This window comes from Protopterus annectens, chromosome 12.part0, assembly GCF_019279795.1.
Source record: "Protopterus annectens isolate FY-2018-M chromosome 12.part0, PAN1.0, whole genome shotgun sequence".
Taxonomy (NCBI): Eukaryota; Metazoa; Chordata; order Ceratodontiformes; family Protopteridae; genus Protopterus; species Protopterus annectens.
In genome coordinates, this window is record NC_056746.1 from 364,028,662 (window position 1) to 364,049,986 (window position 21,325).

The window sequence follows — 21,325 nt, forward strand, 5'->3', positions numbered from 1 at the left end:
TGAATGTCACTTTGCATTGCAAATTCTTTGACTTACTATGCCCATTCTTACTAATTGATTGCCCCATTACTTTATGTGGGGACTTCAACTGTCACTTAAGCAAAGGTTCATCCAAAGCAGAGAGGGATATTACCACCTGCCTCAACCTACTATAACTTGCCAACCTTACTATAGAAGGTCCAAATGATCCCACATACTTCCACACATGGGGAAACACCAGGCTAGATTATTGTTGCCACTCTCCTTCTCTCCATTGTGCAGTTTACACATCCCACAGACCTCCCTTTACTGACCATTTTGCACTCACATTCACCTTTAGGGAATCTCATATTATGCGCAAGGGCAAAGGACCACCAAGGCTTAATGCTGCCTGGCTCACCACCCCAGAATGGCAAACAATTCTAGCAGAACTTTGGGAAGACCATCTTTCCTTAGTTGATCTGTTTGATTCTATCACCACATGGTGGATAGATTTCAAAAAGAAACTACATTCCCATTACTCTGTATTTGCAAAACAATTCCATGCTCAACTGAAACATACCACCAACACGGCCTATACCGCCTTTTCAAGATCCCTCAAAGGACACCTTTCAGACACTTTTACACACCTATGGCATCTCTACCAGTGCAATCTTACCAGGCTCCGTACTACTCTATGGAACCTGGCCTATTCCCTCAAAGGAACTGCAGAGCAATTTCTACCCTGTTTGGGGAAACAGACTCTTCATAAAGAATCATACATACACTCTCTCAAGATTGCAGCTGACAATACCGTGCAAGACACACAGGGCATCCTTAAGGAGGTACACGCATACATATCTAACTTATATGCTGGCAAGCCTAACATCGACACGTCCTAGCCCATCCCCTCCACCCCCCCCCCTGCTTTCAAGCCAAACTAGATGCTCCCATCACACTGGCAGAGGTCCAACGCTCAATCCACCTAATGCACAACAAACACACAGTTCCTGACATAGATGGCATCCCTTTTACCATCAGGTCTCCCCAGCTCACTTGACACTCTTGCACCAACTGTTTAATGAATGGCTATCACATGACATCACTTCTCCATCTTTATTAATCATTATCCTGAAATGTATATCCAATAAAGGAGACAAGGTCCACCTCACTAACTGGAGGCCCATATCCTTGTGCAACACTGACTATAAACTGTTTTCCAAGATCCTACAACTTCATATTCGCTTAGTATTGCACTTCATCACTGTCCCAGAGGTGTATGGCATTCCAGGATGACCTCTTTCAGATCTACTCCACACTTTAAAGTTTGCACCTACTCATTTCATCACCACCAAACAATCCTTCATCTTGTCTTGCGATTTAACAAAGGCTTTTGATAACATTAGTCAAACTACTCTTTCCTCCATTCTACAAGCCTTTGGATTTGTCCCAAATTTCCTCCGGTGCATTAAGTCCATTCATGCCTCCACCAAGCTTATACCATATGTCAATGGGTGGAAGGGACACACACTCTGCATGCTCAATGGAATCAGACAGGGATGCCCCATTAGCAGCCTTCTCCTCACACTAGTTATAGCAGCTGCTTTTTACAAAGTCAGGGCTATGTTGCATCTCTCACCATACTCATTCTCTTGCTCAGGATTTTTAATCCCACATTTCTTTTCATATGCTGATGACATCACCATCATAGCATATCCTTTAACACAGCTATTCCATTTTCTGCACACACTTCTCAACATTCTCTCATTCATTGGACTCACTCTCAACTATGAAAAGTCAAAAGGCTTCACTCCAACTTTACTTCCACAAACGAACTTCCAAGGTCTAACCTTTACAACTGAGGGGCTTGTGATCTTGGGAGTACACTTTGGCACTCCTGACTTCACACACACATACTGCAGGCAACTCATGACAACTACATGCCGGAAACTTCACTTCTGGTAGACATTCCCACTTTCATTCACCAAAAAAAAGTCTACTTACTCAATAACACCTTCCTCAACATCTTGGGGTATATTTTCACCATTTACTTTTTTCCCTTCCAATGGATCACCACTCTGCTCACTGAGGTTTTTGTCTTCTTTTGGGGTGTAAGGCTCAATCCCGTCAAAAGAGGGATACTCTACTCGCCTCCACGCAAAGGGGGTCTGTATTTATTTCACCCAATTTTACATCTGCACACTCTCTTTTTGTTTCTGCTTTTTCAACATTTATTATCTGACAACCTTACTTTGCTAGGCAGGCTATTTTCTGCCTTTCATGGCAACTTTTGGTCTGTTAACCTGGTAGGAAAGTGTACAAGGACCACTGACCACCCAGAGCTGAGAGACATACAACTTTTCTTATTACGGAACAAGGTGATCACCTCCACTTTGCCCATGTCCCGCAAGGAGTGGTATTATTCTTTACTCAATAATGGCTATTCTAGTAATGCTTACAGGTACTATGATCTTTTGTGCACGCATGGATTATGGCAGAGGAGACTCCATTATAAACCCTTTCCACAATGGACCGATCTATTGTGGCGTTGTTTGTTAGATCGCCTTCTCTCCAAAGGGTACTACTTTTTGTGTCCCACAGATCTTGTTTTTGGACTGACTGCCATGGCATAGAGGATGCTCAACATTTTTTCATAGACTGTCCACGTGCAGAGCCTCTGTTGGATTATCTGAAGCATCATTTCCACCTCCCACTACTCTTTCCACTTACCAAAAACAAGTGCCTTTTTGGTGACTATGGACAATTGTGGAATGATGAGGTCAAAAGAATGGACTTGCTGGTTTCCATCATCAAAAGAACGGACTTGCTGGTTTCCATCATGAACATTCTATGGCGCAGGCGTTGCCCAGAGGCAAGGACAGGCAAGCCTTACTCACTAGCTCGTTCCATTTACTTGCTACTATCTTGGTTGCAACAACACTCATGGACCTCATAACCATTCTCAGGACTCCAAAATAGACTCAAAACCAGCCTGCATGTAGGCTAAACGTTTTCACTTTGTCATTATATGTTCTTCCATGTAACTTGTAATATTTCCTCATTTTATTGTTTCTTGCTCTATTGCTTATGTTTGTACATAATCCACGTTTTTCTTCATGTACCACCTTTTGCTTAAACTTCCAATAAACACACGTATTACTTCCTTCTTATCACTGAATTATTTAATGCACTACAGTTTGGAAAGTCAAGACAATTTCATCATGAGTCTTAATAGTTCCCAAATTTGAATTGACTGATTTAGAAGTTTAAATATAAAACTTTGACTCACTTCTCATATTGGAGAGAGATAATTAAGGATTTGGTATCCTAAAAATTGTGCATGAACTATTGACCTGTACAACTATTTGGAGATGTACTAGTGTTAACTATGTATCGTTTATCTGTTCTGTAGACGCTAAATGCATGCATGTGAAACAGAGTTAATGACAAGCCTGTTTCAACACAAATTTCATTGGTCAACTTAAAATGATCTAAACTCACAAATATCTAAACACAAAAGATTGACAAAAAATATCTAAATTTAAAAATATCTGTACTCAAAAATATCTAAAACCAAACTATATACCAAGAAAGTATTTATGCCTTTTCCCACACGTTATGTGACCATGGATTTGTTTTATATAATTACCGGGGAGTGCAGGAGGTTTGCCCCCTACTAAAACTGTGGTTTTGGATGTGGTTAGATTTTGCCAGTATTTGGTGTTTAGATATTTGTGAGTTTAGACCATTTTAAGTAGACCTATTTAATTTAACCAGATATGCACAAGTGTTTACCATTAAAAAGATTGCAGCTGTGATAGTTTCATAGTATGTTTAAGCAATTGTTATATTTTTAATGTTTCAAAACTATGACAGAGCACTATAGGAGTGTTTATAATTAAATGCTCGAGTAATGTTAAAACCAGATCTTTGTTTTTAAAATTAATAAAAATGCTCTTTGTAGTGGGTTCTTCTATTGATTCTTATAAGTGCTTCTACTATTTTTCTTCATAAACAGGGGTATTTTACATAGAATAGTTGTACAATGGGATGCACAAGAGGTTCTCTGATTTGATTCTTGGCTGTGATGTCTTCTCTGCACAGTCTGCATATCCTCCCTGTTTCATGTGGGTTATCTCTGGCTGCTCCAGTTTTCTCACACATTCCAAACCTATGCAGTCTGTGGACTGAGGACTCTAAATTTTCCATAGGTAGGAGTGTGGGCATGTGTGATACAGAAGAGAGACCTGGCAACCTTCTTCTGTTTTCTCCATTGCTTTGTAAACTCCATGAATTGTGGTGGCTGTCTGCAGGGTTAGTCTTCAGTGACTGCAACTCGTAAGTGAGAGAGATGATAAGTGAGATAAGGGAAGGTGATGTTAAGTGGTGGTTGTAGATAGTGTGTCTTTACATTTGTTGTAGCTCATGTGGTGTGTAGATTGTTATGTTTTTATCTATTTAACTGGGTAAATTTGCAGGCTTTGTTTATATAACTGTTAAGTCCTACAAGCCATGACTCAGTGTGTGTGTGTGTGTGTGTGTGTGTGTGTGTGTGTGTGTGTGTGTGTGTGTGTGTGTGTGTGTGTGTGTGTGTGTGTGTGCATGTGTGTGTGCGTGTGCGCATGTGCATGTGTGTGTGTGTTACATTGTACACAAAAGTTCAATAAAATATATTACATTTTATAAAAGTATTTACATTTGTGGTAAAATACTAGAAAATGTACAGAACAAATAGAAAGATGCTTAGCAAACATACATAAAATATTATGAATTATCATCAGTATTGCTTAAAAATTCATTGAGATGGTGTCTCAGTGAAGCAGCTGCTATGGTGTGTCCTAACATATCAGCAAAATACTCTGAATTAACTGCAGATGTGTACAGGTGATGTGTTCTTTTATTGTACGTAGGAAACCAGCAATTGTTGGCTCATTTTCTGGATTTTTGCTACCTTGATGATATCCTGCTGAGAGGCTGATGCATAGGCAATCATGTACATGATAAAGAAATTGTCCTAAACAGGCTAAAGAGTATGAACTCTGGCCTAACAAAGAGAAATATGCATTTTTCAAAAAGGAAATATCTTATAGCACCTGGCCTGTGGCATATAGCGATAAAAGCTTGACTAAACCTCACCTCGGGTGACACAAGTTCATTTATTGGCTTGAGTCCCTTAAAGCATTTGATAGGGGAAGATGGAAGTAAGCAGCCGGTGCTTGGTCATCAATTCTGGTCAAAAAGGGGAGGGTAGAGGTCCCACTGCACTATTGATACCAACAAGAGGGCTGAGACTGTGCAGGGATAGAAGTGGGGGGTGGGGGTAATGCATGCTGATGTCACACTGACATGTAGGCTGGCTAAGGCCAGACAAATGTCCACCTTGTAGGTGTCTACTGTGATGAAGTACTAACTGCACCTACTAGACACACCAGGGAAGAGTAAGGCCTGGGAAGCATCCAACCATTTGGCAGTTTGGCTTGCTCCTTCCCACCTCTACCCTTACCTTTAGGAACAAAAGAGCCAATAAAGCTCTCACCTGGCATGTGATTGAATGGGCTATATAGGTCTTGCTCAGACACTGGAACAGATGGGCTTTGCTTTCACCTTGAAGAAACAAATGGGTATATGGGGGCAGGAAGCTCTTAGAGCTGAACAGCTGTGTGAAAATTAAAAAGAAATGCCTTATTATTAATAACAACAAGAAGTAGTCTCAGCACACATCTAAATGAGGTTACACATAAAACTGATGAATTAATACCACAGGTTCCACCACAGGCTGAATACATGCATATACTCTGGTTTAAATGATAGGGAAAACTTTAAAGTTGTTCTTAGAAGGAAAGGGTTAAGGCATTAAGTGCTTTGGGTCACATGTTATTGTTATTAAGTATGTAAATAAGTGTGTTCATTATACAACTTGGTCTGAAGAAGTTCCAAGAAGGGAATGAAAGTACTTACCAGTTGGATTTTTATGTAATAAAGTCAATTTGTGTTTTTTAGCCGTTCATTTTTTATTATTTTGCATTTTTACAGTTATTTTGTTTGTTTGGAAGTTTCGTGAGGTATTAAAAACACATCTTCTGTTATTTCATATACAATACCCCCCCCCCAATGTGAATAATGTCATTAGAGACCTAGGCACATTTGCGGACATTGAACTCCCATTTGAGCACCATGTAACAACCATGGATAGAAATTTTTCTAGCTAGCCCAGCTAATTACTAGGGAATATCCTCCAGGTCCAAGGAGCTTATAGTCCCACTCTACTCCCTTCTTATTAGACTCACAATAGATTATATTGCCTTGATTACATTTTTAAAGCACTTGACCCAGCTAGAAAGACCACAATGCTTCTTCACCAAAAGAATCTCAGGCATGAGCACCCTAAGTTATGCAAACATCTATCACTGTATTCCATCTACTATAGACTTTTCAGTGGTGATCTCTGCCTGGTCTGTAAGACTTTAAATGACCCATGTATTGCTTATCTTTCTACATATTCATAAAGCTACACACACCACAAATACCCATTCAGAGAACCTTAATCTGTATTGTATTATGAACAGAATCTGTTAGTCTGACTGATGTCTCCCCAAAAAATTCCCTACCTCTGGAATAAATTCCTACTCCATGTCAAGCAAAGTATCTCTCTCACTGTGTTCATATCTAACTTGGGTGATTAGATCAATAACTGTAAATTCACCCTGGTGTGGCAACTCAGTCTGTAATAGACAGGGGTAGTAAGTAAACTGCACTATTCAGGTTTCAAATTGACCTTATGATTAACTGCTTAATATAAACCTTTGAAGCTGTGATCCTATGCATTGCCTTAGGCAGTAAATGTGGTTTGATCTCATAAGATTCAGGATGGCATGGAAAGGCCCATCACTTTTCCTTTAAGGTTGTTAATGAAGGGTAGACATAACTATATCCAAACTGATAGAAAAGTCCTTATCCTGCCATGGGGAGTTTTTCTCACTGTAGTAACAGATCTCCAGACTTTGGTGTTCACTTTTAAGCTAAGGAATATTGTGTGATGGCTGTAGCACACCTGCTGTGCTGGTCACTTTGTTTTACTGGTGGACTCCAAGGGTACCTAAGTATTACGGAAGTACTGAGGACCATCATGACTTCCATAAGAGAAGGCACAATAAATAAACACAACAGATTCCCAGGATGTATTATGCCAAAAATGACCTCACTTTATAGTCTCTTCCAATTTAACCTCATATGACTTTCTCAGCAGACAGCACTATAGCTGCAGGAAACATCACAGCTGGATCTGCTTTATTAACTTGACAAGCAGCTGCTTCAGTTTTGCATACCAGATGCCAATTCCTTGAGTTGTTATACTTGCAATTGGTAGCACATTATAAAAAAACACTGTTTTCTGCAGTGGGCAAGCTTCCCACCCCCCAACCCCACCACCACCACAATGTTGGGGCAGGCACCCCAGTCCTGATCTATAAACATACTGCCTCCAATTTCAAATAAAGTCAGAGAAAGAATTTTTACAGAAAAAGTCTATGTACTCAAGTACCTCACACTGAAATGCCCAGAAGAGTGTCAGCTGTAAACAGATGAGTTGAAAATAGTAGAATGCCAATCAAGTAAGCACTGCAACTATAAGTTTGGGGGAAGACAATAGTCCTTCTTGTGGGTGTCCAACAAAATGCAGCATGAACTGCACTCTTACTAATTACATTCCACAAGCATTAATGACGATAAATGAACAAGTCTCATCTTTATCAGTTTAGCCAAAGCTTTTGACTCTGTTGCTTACCTTAAATTCTTCCCTGCACTTCTCCACAATGGTCTCTCTCCAACTTCCCTTAACTGGCTGATACGTTACATGTCAGTTCGATCCTATCATATGAAAATTAGCAGTTCTTTCTCTGGGTCGTTTTTGGGCCCAGTCAATAACATCATCTTTACACAGATCTTCAGTATTTCTCAGCTTAGGATACCAGCCATCTTTTATGCCAAAACATGTGATCATCTGATCATGTGCTAGATCCCCTGCTTACAAAAGGCATATTAGCCAGTGGTTCATTGCCTATGGATTCTTCTTAAACTTTAAAAACCTGACGATATGTTTTAGACACATTAAAAAAAAAACAAGTAATTTCCGTGGTATCCCAGAAGTCTCAAAAAAACTCACTAAACAAGTACAGAGGATCCAAAAACAAAACAGTGTAAGAAACTTCTCTGTGTGTAAGATTTTCAGTCTATATATCTCTAGTTAATCACTGTATATTAATCAGATCAGACAACAGTAGTAGAAGTAGTGAACCTAAACTCGTCTTAGTCAAAAAAAGAAAATAATAAAAAATATATAATTGTACAGAATTACTAAGTATTCAAAAGTAATCCAGGCAAGGCAGGCAATCTGTTTCTAGTCAAAAATCCTTTATTAAGTGCACAGACAAGCGATCCAAGTAAAATAAAAATAGAGTAATAGTTTCCTCACAAGCTTTCTAAATATATATATATATATATATATATATATATATACACACATATATATATATATATATATATATATATATATATATATATATATATATATATATATATATATATATATATATATATATATGTGTGTATATATATATATATATATATATATATATATATATATATATACTTTTTATCAGGCAAGGGAGTGGTTTATTGTGCTGTAAAACAAAGTGTTATTGGCACACATGTTAAATTCACATCCCTTCCACTTTGTGGCGAGCCAAATTATTGGAATATAAGGTAAAATCAGGTAGAGAGGAGGAGGTAATTAGGTTTGTGACAACTTATGGCAAGAACATCAATGCTATTAGGAATGCTTAAAACTAAAGAATTTTCCAGTAGAAACACCAGTAGGGTACATCAGATAAAATGTTTTGGAAATGGTGGCACGTTTTGGGTGGTCTATTTGGCCACATGCTCCTGCTCCGCCTTTTACATGGGACAGATGTCCAGGCCACTCAGAATTAAAATGTCTGAACATCTCAGTGATATGAGAAATCAACGTTTGACTAATGCTTTATATAAACATGTACTAAATCATAAAACAGTCAAATTTCATTTTACTATTATTGATAAAATATGTGGGGATAGATCTAGGAAAATGGGTTGGCATGGTATATTAAATAACAAAGAGAGGGCTTGGATTATTGAATTAGGGGATTTGTTTTCCCCTGGCTTGAATGACCATCTTTGAATGTTTTTTGTATATATTGTGTATACCTCTTGTTATAATACTGTGCCTTTAAATACTGGTTCATCTGCTTAATTGATTCATTTAGAATACTATTTTAAGTATTCATTGAATGTCAGTAGTGTATCTTGGTTTTGCCATTATGTATTAAAATATATTATATATTTTCACTCTTTGGTGCTGGCCTCATTTTGATTTTCTCAATTGTTTTTTTGGCCTTTTGCACCTGCCTTACGTGCAAGTACTTTGTGTTGGGATATGACCATAGCAGACAAGGAATATTCCTTATATACTTCAAACAATTAATCATCTAATTAAAAAGCATGTCAGCATTAATTACATTTGTAACCTTAGTCAAAATTTAAAGAGACATTCATCTTACTTTATTCCTTAACTCTTTAAAACTGGTTTAGTAGTGAAAGTCTCATTTAAACCTGCATATGTCTGTGCCTTGAATCTAATTATCCATTTTTCTCTTCCTTTTCAGTTTCATTTTTCATATCTCCACCTCTAATCTTTTCAGGAACAACTTGCAGAATAACACACTTAAAATAACGTGTTTCTTTCATCTCACAAATATGTTTATATAATATATTTGTATCTACCTTTCTATGTATTTCATAAAGGTGATCACATATGTGTTCCTTTAATATCCTGCTTGTTTTGCACATATAAAAGGCTTTGCATTGCTGGCATAAAGCTATGTAAACTATGTTCCTAGTATCACATGTGCCATATGCTGTTATAAGAAGGTAAGTAATGATTATTACTAGAAACATGAATTTTACTATATATAACATGCATTTAAATCGTGAAATATCATTTGACATCTTGGACTATTTGCATGTACCTAAACCCAAAAATACCTATTATATATGGGGTCCCTAAAATATTCTTTATTTTATTTTTTTATTCTACAAGTTGTTCCTGAAAAGATTAGAGGTAGAGGTGGAGATATGAAAAATGAAACTGAAAAGGAAGAGAAAAATGGATAATTAGATTCAGGGCACAGACATATGCAAGTTTAAATGAGACTTTCACTATTAAACCAGTTTTAAAAGAGTTAAGGAATAAAGTAATATGAATGTCTCTAAATTTTGATTAAGGTTACAAATCTAATTAATGGCCACATGCTTTTTAATTACATAATTAATTGTTTGAAGTATATAAGGACTATTCGTTGTCTGCTATGGTCATTTGCCTGAAGAAGCAATTGTAGCGAAAATGTTACTTGTGGTGTTTTATTTACAGTTTCACTGAAGTTTTTTTTTACAGGTAGTCATGGTGCTGGATTACTTTTATTTATTATTTTATTAGTGTTTTATAGTTTATTGGGCTTTGTCTAACAGCAGAACTTTTTTATTTTGCTCAATTATTTCATTTAAAACAGAACAGCCAGATACATGTTTCATACCCCCTGCTTCAATTACTGCTGCACATATTTCTACAAATCTAATCATTTACCATGTAACCCAAAAGCAAGCATCTCATCTTACTCCTTGAACATAAGAACCTTTTATAGAACATTGCCAAACCGTCTAGTCTCTACCTACCTTCAGACCATTCAACTGCTACTTATGCCCTTCCCTATTAAATGGTTCACCCTAATGGCCCCAAAATATGCACAAAAGTACTATACAAAATCTTCTTCTTCATTCTGGATCCCATAAATTGGGAAACTTTACCACTATCCATTAGAATTGCTCCCAGTTCTGGCAATTTAAATCCTGCCTCTGATTACAGTGTAAGAAACCCAGCCCATAACTGCAAAAAGCATTAATGCTGACATGGCTGTCACTATTACTCCTAGTCTGATATGGATTACAAGTAGATGTGACAATGAGAAGTTTCTACATTATAAAGCCATACTAGAGGATTACATTGGCTGTATAAAATAAGTTCTAAAACCATAGTTTGTTGTAGATGTCTTCATTTTTTGCTCTGTCCTATAAGTTTGTTATGTATTATCTATGCAGGTATTATTGTTTATCATATTGTAAAAAGGTTCTACCAAAAAAAGATCTGGATCCTTTAGGGGGAAGAAACAAGAGGACATTTATGTTAACGATCATGCAGAGGCTAGCAAAAAGAAGCACATCTTATTTGCTGGAGTTATGAATGATTCTGAGCATGACACTGAAAATGGATTGCATATCAAAATACAAACTGGTAAATAACATTTCTTACACAAGCATATTTGATATGTTGCACTATATTTCAGAAATTTACAGCAAACCTGAAAGTTGGAGAATATAAATGAATCCTTATAGGTTCACAGATCATTAATATGCTTGCAGTACGGGAGACCATTGAAGAGCCAAGGCCAAACACTAGGTAAATGACAGCTGAGTGAATCAAACCCATACCACAAAAACTACAACTCACAGACTTAATCCACTGTGAGAACTGCCAACTTTTTACACATTGTAACATGGGTGGTGGTTCTTACCAAAAGAGTATATGATGGACTATTATAATATACAGTGATGGCATTCTCAATATAACCTGTGCAGGTAGGATAGATGCTCTTTATGGGAGAACGCAGAGAATCATTGATAATTAAGGCACCAGTGAAATAGGTACATAAAGTAGGGTTTGGATAGACTCTATCGGACATGAAGGAGAACCAGAAGAGTCTAGGAATGTGAAAAAAGAACCAGTGGGTCACAACATCATCTCTGGTGAGGAGATGTTTTATTGATGGCTCTATACCAGTGGAAGACCTGGGACCTTAGTTCCTGGAAGTAAAATACAACCAGTGATTTCATAACTGTTTTATACTCAGAAGCTGAGGTTTTAAAAGTACTGTTCAAATATTTTCTGTTTAGACCACATGTATAGTTCTGTTTTAGTGAAATCAGTTATTTTCCTTTAGGTTCTGCAAAATAAAGCTGTTTTTGAAACAAGACATGTATGTTAGTTGCTTAATATTTTACAGTACACAGGAGAAAAGATTCAGGCAGTAGGATGATGCAAACTGTGTTTGAAACATGAAAGTTAGTTATATCCTTTCATTTTTCACTGTGGTTATAAATTATACAGTCACAACTCTGGATATTGAAGCATGCAGTTAAAAGAATTAAGCTGGTGAAGGCCAACTGTGAAGTTCCAGAGAGACCGCAACAAAAACTGAGAATAAACTTGTTTAAGAAATAAGACTAATTTACAATAGTAGGTTACAACTCTAAACATTTTAATGGTAGAGTGCTACAAGATGGAATACATTAAATGGCAGGAATACTGTAAATTAATTTGTTTTTGCATGCCATAGCATCAAAGCAACTGCTTCTATGTTTAAATACACAATTCCATATATCTGAAAAGAGATATAATTCTCAATACTGGATTTTTTTTGTTGTAGCTGTTCATGGTCAAGTGCACCGTGCAGGTAATGAATCTTGTGTTAAATAGGAAGAGAAGAAGAAATGATCCTTACAAAGTCATACTGCACTTTAGAGGTATTCCACTCATAGGTACAGTAAAGTGTACAGTACAGCACTTATATGTACAGGAATGTGTACAGTACAGGATCCATAGGTACAAGAATGTTCACAATACACCACCCGTAGCAAAAGGAATGCGTACAGTACACCACTCATAGGTACAGGAATGCATACAGTACAGTACCTGTAGGTACATGAATATGTACAGTATAGCACCCATAGTAACAGGAATGTGTATAATACAGCACCTGTAGTAACAGGAATGTGTACAGTACAGCACTCATAGGTACAGCAATTTGTACAGTACACCACTCATAGGTACAGAAATGTGTACAGTACAGCACCCATAGTAACAGAAATGTGTACAGTACATCACTCATAGGTACAAGAATGTGCATAGTATACCACTCATAGGTACAGGAATGTTTACACTACAGCACCTGTAGGTACAGGAATGCGTACAGTACAGCACCCATAGTATCAGGAAGGTGTACAGTACAGCACTCACAGGTACAGGAATGATTACAGTACAGCATTTATATGTAAAGGAATGTGTACGGTACAGCATCCATCGTAACAGAAATGTGTACAACACCCATACATACAGGAATGTGTACATAACAGCACCTGTAGGTACAGGAATTGCACAGTACAGAACCCATAGGTACTTTTGACTTAGGGTTACCACCTGTCCCACTTTGCTGGTGACAGTCCCTCTTTAGGCATTTGTGTCCTGCAAAACAGTTGTAAAAATGGCAAATGTCCTGAGGTTTTAGGACAAAATTATTTCTTATATTTTATGTAATAGTTGCATAAAACAGTTATTCTGTATCTGAAACACCTAATTGTTATAAGAAACAGAATAAGCAACTAAAATGCTACAAGAATAAGCCTTTATTTAGGCAAAAAAGTGAAGTTCTGTCCTTTGTACTGGCCATGGATATGTTTGGGCCTGCAAAATCTGATGTTTGTACCAAAAATGTCCCACTTTGGGCATTTGAAAATGTGGCAACCCTACTTTTGACTCTGTTGCTTACTTTAAATTCTTCCCTACACTTCTCCACAAAGGTCTCTCTCCTACTTCCCTTAACTGGCTGAGATGTTACATGTCATTTCAGTCCTATTATATGAAAATTAGCAGTTCTTTCTCTGGCTCGTTTATGAGCCCAGTCAATAACATCATCTTTACACAGATCTTCAGCATTTCTCAGCTTAGGATAACAGCCATCTTTTATGCCAAAACATGTGATCATCTGATCCTGTGCTAGATCCCCTGCTTACAAAGGACATATTAGCCAGCTGTTTATCCATGACCTAAAATTGGTTCAATGCCTATGGATTCTTCTTAAACTTTAAAAAGCTGACAATATGTTTTAGACACATTCAGATACCTTTCTCCTGTTTTTGACAAACTGTTTCTTCATCACAGAGAAGATACCTGTGCTCAGCCAATCACCTCAAATACCTAGTAATCTGACCCCCCCAGCCAACCAACCTTTGGTGTCCAAGTTGTTAAACTAACAACATAAAAAGTTTGCTATGAACCTAATACAGAATTCTCAAATTTTTAACCCCTTTAAACTAAAGCCACAGTTACAATGACCAATCACAGCTTACTGTAAACTTCAGGTGGTAATTATTGCATTTAAGTAATAAATAAAAGTAATTCGGCACCACAACTACCAGTAAAAAACTTTAATAAAACCGTCAATAAAACTCCGCAAGAAATGCTTTTGCTAAAATAGCTTTTTCAGGCATATGACCATAGCAGACAAGGAATATTCCTTATATACTTCAAACAATTAATCATCTAATTAAAAAGCATGTGAACATTAATTACATTTGTAACCTCAGTCAAAATTTAAAGAGGTATTCATCTTACTTTATTCCTTAACTCTTTTAAAACTGGTTTAATAGTGAAAGTCTCATTTAAACCTGCATATGTCTGTGCCTTGAATCTAATTATCCATTTTTCTCTTTCTTTTCAGTTTCATTTTTCATATCTCCAACTCTAATCTTTTCAGGAACAACTTGCAGAATTAAACACTTAAAATAACGTGTTTCATCTCACCAATATGTTTATATATTTGCATTTACCTTTCTACGTATTTCATAAAGGTGATCACATGTGTGTTTCTTTAATATCCTGTTTGTTTTGCTCATATAAAAGGCTTTGCATTGTTGGCATAAAGCAATGTAAACTATGTTCCTAGTATCACATGTGCCATATGCTGTTATAAGAAGGGAGGTAATGATTATTAGTAGAAACATGAATTCTGCTATATATAACATGCATTTAAGTCATGAAATATCATTTGACATCTTGGACTATCTGCATGCATTAACACCAAAAATACCTATTATATATGGGGGTCCCTAAAATATTATTTATTTTATCTTTTTATTCTGCAAATTGCTCCTGAAAAGATTAGAGGTGGAGATTTCAAAAATGAAACTGTCAAGGAAGAGAATAAAGGGATAATTAGATTCAGGGCACAGACATATCCAGGTTTAAATGAGACTGTACATCACTCATAGGTACAGGAATGTGTACAGTACAGCACCTGTACTTACAGAAATTTGTACAGTAGAGCACCCATGGAACAGGAAAGTGTACAGTACAGCACCCATAGTAACAAGAATGTGCACAGTACAGTACTCATAGGTACAGGAATGTGTGCAGTACACTACTCATAGGTACAGGAAAGTGTACAGTACAGCACCTGTAGGTACAGTACAGCAGCTGTTTGTTTGTCTTTTTGGCTTTTCCTGGTTAGGGGGTCGCCACAGTGGAACTCCGGTCTGCTAATGATTGGCAGTAGATTTTTATGGTGCCAAGTTGCCAGCCCGACGCCCATCCTTCAGCGAAGGCACACCCACTCATGCATGTCTTTCGGAGGCCACTCGACCATGGGAGGACATGCAGACTCCACACAGAAGGCACTCCAGTCGAGAATCAAACAGGAGAACCTCTTGTTGTGAGGCAACAACGCTACCGCTGTACCACCGCGGCTGTCACAGTACAGCATCTGTACGTGTAGGAATTTGTACAGTACAGCACCCATAGAACAGGAATGTGCACAGTACAGTACAGCACCCATAGTGACAGGAATGTGTACAGTGCAGCACTCGTAGGTACAATGATGTGTACAGTACAGCTCCCATAGGTGCAGGAATGCATACAGTACATGACTCATAGGTACAGGAATGTGTACAGTACAGCACCTGTAGGTACAGGAATGTGTACAGTACAGCACCCTTAGTAAAATGAATGTGTATAGTACAGTACCCTTAGTAACAGAAATGTGTACAATACAGCACTCATAGGTATAGGAATGTGTACAGTACACCACTCATAGGTACAGAAATGTGAACAGTACAGTACCTATAAGTACAGGAATGTGTATAGTACAGCACTTTTATGTACAGGAATGTGTACAGTACACCATCCATAGGTAGAGGAATGTCTACAATACACCACTCATAGGTAAAGTAACATGTACAGTACAGCACTTATGGTACAGTAATGTGCACAGTAGAGCACTTGTGGGTACAGGAATGTGTACAGTACAGCACCCATAGTAACAGGAATGCGTACAGTACACCATTGGTAGGTACAGGAATGTGTACAGTACAGCTCCCATAGGTAAAGGAATGCATACAGTACACCACTCATAGGTACAGGAATGTGTACAGTACAGCACCTGTTGGTACAGGAATGTGTACAGTTCAGCACCCTTCATAACAGGAATGTGTAAAGTACAGCACTCATATGTACAGGAATGTGTACAGTACACCAGTTATAGGTACAGGAATGTGTACAGTGCAGCACCTGTAGGTACAGCAATGTGTACAGTACAGCACCCATAGTAACAGGAATGTGTACAGTACAGCACCACAGGAATGTGTACAGTACAGCACTCATAGGTAGAGGAATGTGTACAGTACACCACTCATAGGTACAGTAACATGTACAGTGCAAAACTTATGGCACAGGAATGTGTACAGTACAGCACCTGTAGGTACAGGAATGTGTACAGTATAGCCCCCATAGTAAAAGGAATGTGTACAGTACAGCACTCATAAGTAAAGGAATTTGTACACTACAGCTTCCAAAGGTAAAGGAATGCACACAGTACACCACTCATAGGAACAGGAATGTGTACAGTAAAGCACTCATAGGTACAGAAATGTGTACAATACACCACTCATTGGTAGAGGAATGTGTACAGTACAGTACCTATAGGTAAAGAAATGTGTACAGTCCAGCACTTTTATGTACAAGAATGTGTACAGTACAGCATCAAAGGTAGAGGAATGTCTGCAATACACCACTCATAGGTACAGTAACGTGTACAGTACAGCACTTATGACACAGTAATGTGTACAGTAGAGCACCTGCGGGTACAGTACAGCACCCATAGTAACAGTAATGTGTACAGTACACCACTCGTAGGTACAGGAATGTGTACAGTACAGCTCCCATTGGTACAAAAATGAATACAGTACACCACACATAGGTACAGGAATGTGTACAGTACACCACCTGTACATACAGGAATGTGTACAATACAGCACCCTTAGTAACAGGAATGTGTACAGTACAACACTCATAGGTACAGACATGTGTACAGTACACCACTCATAGGTACAGGAATGTGTACAGTACAGCACCTGTAGCTACAGAAATGTGTACAGTACAGCAGCTGTATGTACAGGAATTTGTACAGTACAGCACCCATGGAACAGGAATGTGTACAGTACAGCACCCATAGTAACAGGAATGTGTACAGTACACCACTCATAGGTACAGGAATGTGTACAGTGCAGCACCTGTAAGTACAGGAATGTGTACAGTACAGCACCCATAGTAATGGGAATGTGTACAGTACACCACCCATAGGTACAGCAATGTGTGCAGCACAGCACCTGTAGGTACAGGAATGTTTACAGTATGCCCCTCATAGGTACAGGGATGTGTACAATACAGCAACCATAGGTACAGGAATATGTAAAGTACAGCATCCTTAGGTACAGGAATGTACACAGTACACCACTCGTAGGTACAGGAATGTGTAAATTACAGCATTTGTGGCTACAGGAATGTGTTCAGTACTGCACTCGTAGGTAAAGGAATGTGTACAGTACAGCACCAATAAGTACAGGAATCTGTACAGTACAGTACTTATATGTACAGGGATGTGTACAGTACAGCATACATAGGTAGAAGAATGTCTACAATACACCACTCATAGGTACAGTGACATACAGTACAGCACTTATGGTACAGTAATGTGTGCAGTACAGACTCGTAGGTACAGGAATGTGTACAGTAAGCTCCCATAGGTACAGGAATGCATACAGTACACCACTCATAAATACAGTAACATGTACAGTACAGCACTTATGGTACAGTAATGTGTACAGTACAGCACCTATAGTAACAGGAATGTGTACAGTACAGCACTCATAAGTACAGCAATGTGTAAAGTACAGCACTCATAGGTACAGCAATGTGTACAGTACACCACTCATAGGTACAGGAATGTGTACAGTACAGCACTTGTAGGTACAGCAATGTGCACAGTACAGCACCCATATTAACAGGAATGTGTACAGTGCAGCACCCTTACTAACAGGAATGTCTACAGTACACCACTCATATGTATAGTAACATGTACTGTACATCATTTATGGTACACTAATGTGTACAGTACAGCACCTAAAGGGACAGGAATGTGTACAGTGCAGCACCTATAGTAGCAGGAATGTGTACAGTACAGCAATCATAGGTACAGCAATCTGTACAGTACACCACTCATAGGTACAGGAATGTGTACAGTACAGCAGCTGTAGGTATAGCAATGTGTACAGTACAGCATCCATATTAACAGGAATGTGTACAGTACAGCACCCTTTGTAACAGGAATGTGTATAGTGCAGCACTCATATGTACAGGAATGTGTACAGTATACCACTCATAGGTAGAGTAACATGTACAGTACAGCACTTATGGTACAGTAATGTGTACATTACAGCACCTGTAGGGACAGGAATGCGTACAGTACAGCTCCCATAGGTACAGGAGTGCATACAGTATTCCACTCCTAGGGACAGGAATGTGTACAGTACAGCACCTGTAGGTACAGGAATGTGTACACTACATCACCCTCAGTAACAGGAATGTATACAGTACAGCACCTGTAGAATGAGGAATGTGAAATATACAGCACTCATAGGTATAAGAATGTGTACAGTACACCACTCATAGGTACAGGAATGTGTACAGTATAGTACCTGTAGGTACAGGAATGTGTACAGTACAGCACCCATAGTAATAGGAATGTGTACAGTATTCCACTCATAGGTACAGGAATGTGTACAGTACAGCACTCATAGTAATGGGAATGTGTACAGTACACCACCACCAATAGGTAGAGGAATGTGTGAAGCACAGCACCTTTAGGTACAGGAATGTGTACAGTACAGCACTGGTATGTACAGGAATGTGTACAGTACAGCATCCATAGGTAGAGGAATGTCTACAATACACCACTCATAGGTACAGTAACATGTACAATACATCACTTATGGTACAGTAATGTGTACAGTACAGCACCTGTAGGGACAGGAATGTGTACAGTACAGCACCCATTGTAACAAGAATGTGTACATTACAGTACTCCTAGGTACAGGAATGTGCAAAGTACAGCAATCAAAGGTACACAAATGTGCACAGTACACCATGCATAAGTACAGGAATGTGTACAGTACAGCACCTGTAGGTATAGGAATGTGTAGAGTACAGCACCCATAGTGGCAGGAATGTGTACAGTACAGCCTCATATGTACAGAAATGTGTACAGTACACCACTCATAGGTACAGGAATGTGTTCAGTAAAGCACTCATAGTGACAGGAATGTGTACAGTACAGCCTCATATGTACAGGAATGTGTACAGTACACCACTCATAGGTAATGTAGCATGTACAGTACAGCACTTATGGTGCAGTAATGTGTACAGTACAGCACCTGTAGGTACAGGAATGTGTGCAGCACAGCACCTGTAGGTACAGAAAGGTATACAGTATACCACTCATAGGTACAGGGATGTGTACAATACAGCACCTGTAGGTACAGGAATGTGTAAAGTACAGCACCCAGAGGTACAGGAATGTGCACAGTACACAATGTGTAGGTAGAGGAATGTGTACAGAACAGCACCTGTAGGTACAGGAATGTGTAGATTACAGCACTTATATGTACAGGAATGTGTACAATACAGCATCCATAGGTAGAGGAATGTCTACAATACACCTCTCATAGGTACAGTAACATGTACAGTACAACACTTATGGTACAGTGATGTGTACAGTACAGCACCTGTAGGGACAGGAATGTGTACAGTCCAGCACTCATACTAACAGGAATGTGTACAGTACAGCACTTGTACTTACAGGAATACGTACAGTACAGCTCCCATAAGTACAGGAATGCATACAGTACACCACTCATAGGTACAGGAATGTGTACAATACAGCACCTGTAGGTACAGGAATGTGTACAGTACAGCACCCTTAGTAACAGGAATGTATACAGTACAGCACTTGTAGTAAGAGGAATGCGTACAGTACAGCACTCATAGGTACAAGAATGTGTACTGTACACCGGTCATAGGGACAGTAATGTGCACAGTATAGCACTTATGGTACAGTAATATGTACAGTACAGCTCCTGTAGGTACATGAATGTGTATAGTATAGCACCCATACTAACAAGAATGTGTACAGTACAGCACCTTTGTTAACAAAAATGTGTACAGTACAGCACTCATAGGTACAGGAATGTGTACAGTACACCACTCACAGGAACAGGAATGTGTACAGTACAGTAACTGTAGGTACAGGAATGTGCAAAGTACAGCACTTATATGTACAGGAATGTGTGCAGTACAGTATCCATAGGTAGAGGAATATCTACAATACACCACTCATAAGTACAGTAACATGTACAGTACTGCACTTAAAGTACAGTAATGTGTACAGTACAGCACCTGTAGGTACAGGAATGTGTACAGTACAGCTCCTATAGTAACAGGAATGTGTACAGTACAGCACTCGTAGGTACAGGAATGTGTACAGTACAGCACCCATAGTAACAGGAATGTGTACAGTACAGCACTCACAGGTGTAGGAATGTGTACAGTACACCACTCATAGGTACAAGAATGTATACAGTACAGCACCTGTAGATACAGGAATGTGTATAGTACAACACCCATAGTATAGGAATGGGTACAGTACAGCACCCGTAGTAACAGGAATGTGTACAGTACAGCACTCATAGGTACAGGAATGTGTACAGTACACCATTCATAGGTACAATAATGTGTACAGTACAGTACTGCACTTATATGTACAGGGATGTGTACAGTATAGCATCTATATCTACAGGAATGCCTATAATACACCATTCGTAGGTACAGGAATGTCTACAATACACCATTCATAAGTACAGGAATGTGCACAGTAAAGCAATTATATGTACAAGAATGTGTACAGTACAGCACCCATAGTAACAGGAATGTCTACAGTACAGCACCTGTAGTTACAGGAATGTGTACAGTACAGCACCCATAGTACAAGGAATGCATACAATACACCACTCATAGGTACAGGAATGTGTACAGTACAGCACCTGTAGGTACAGGAAT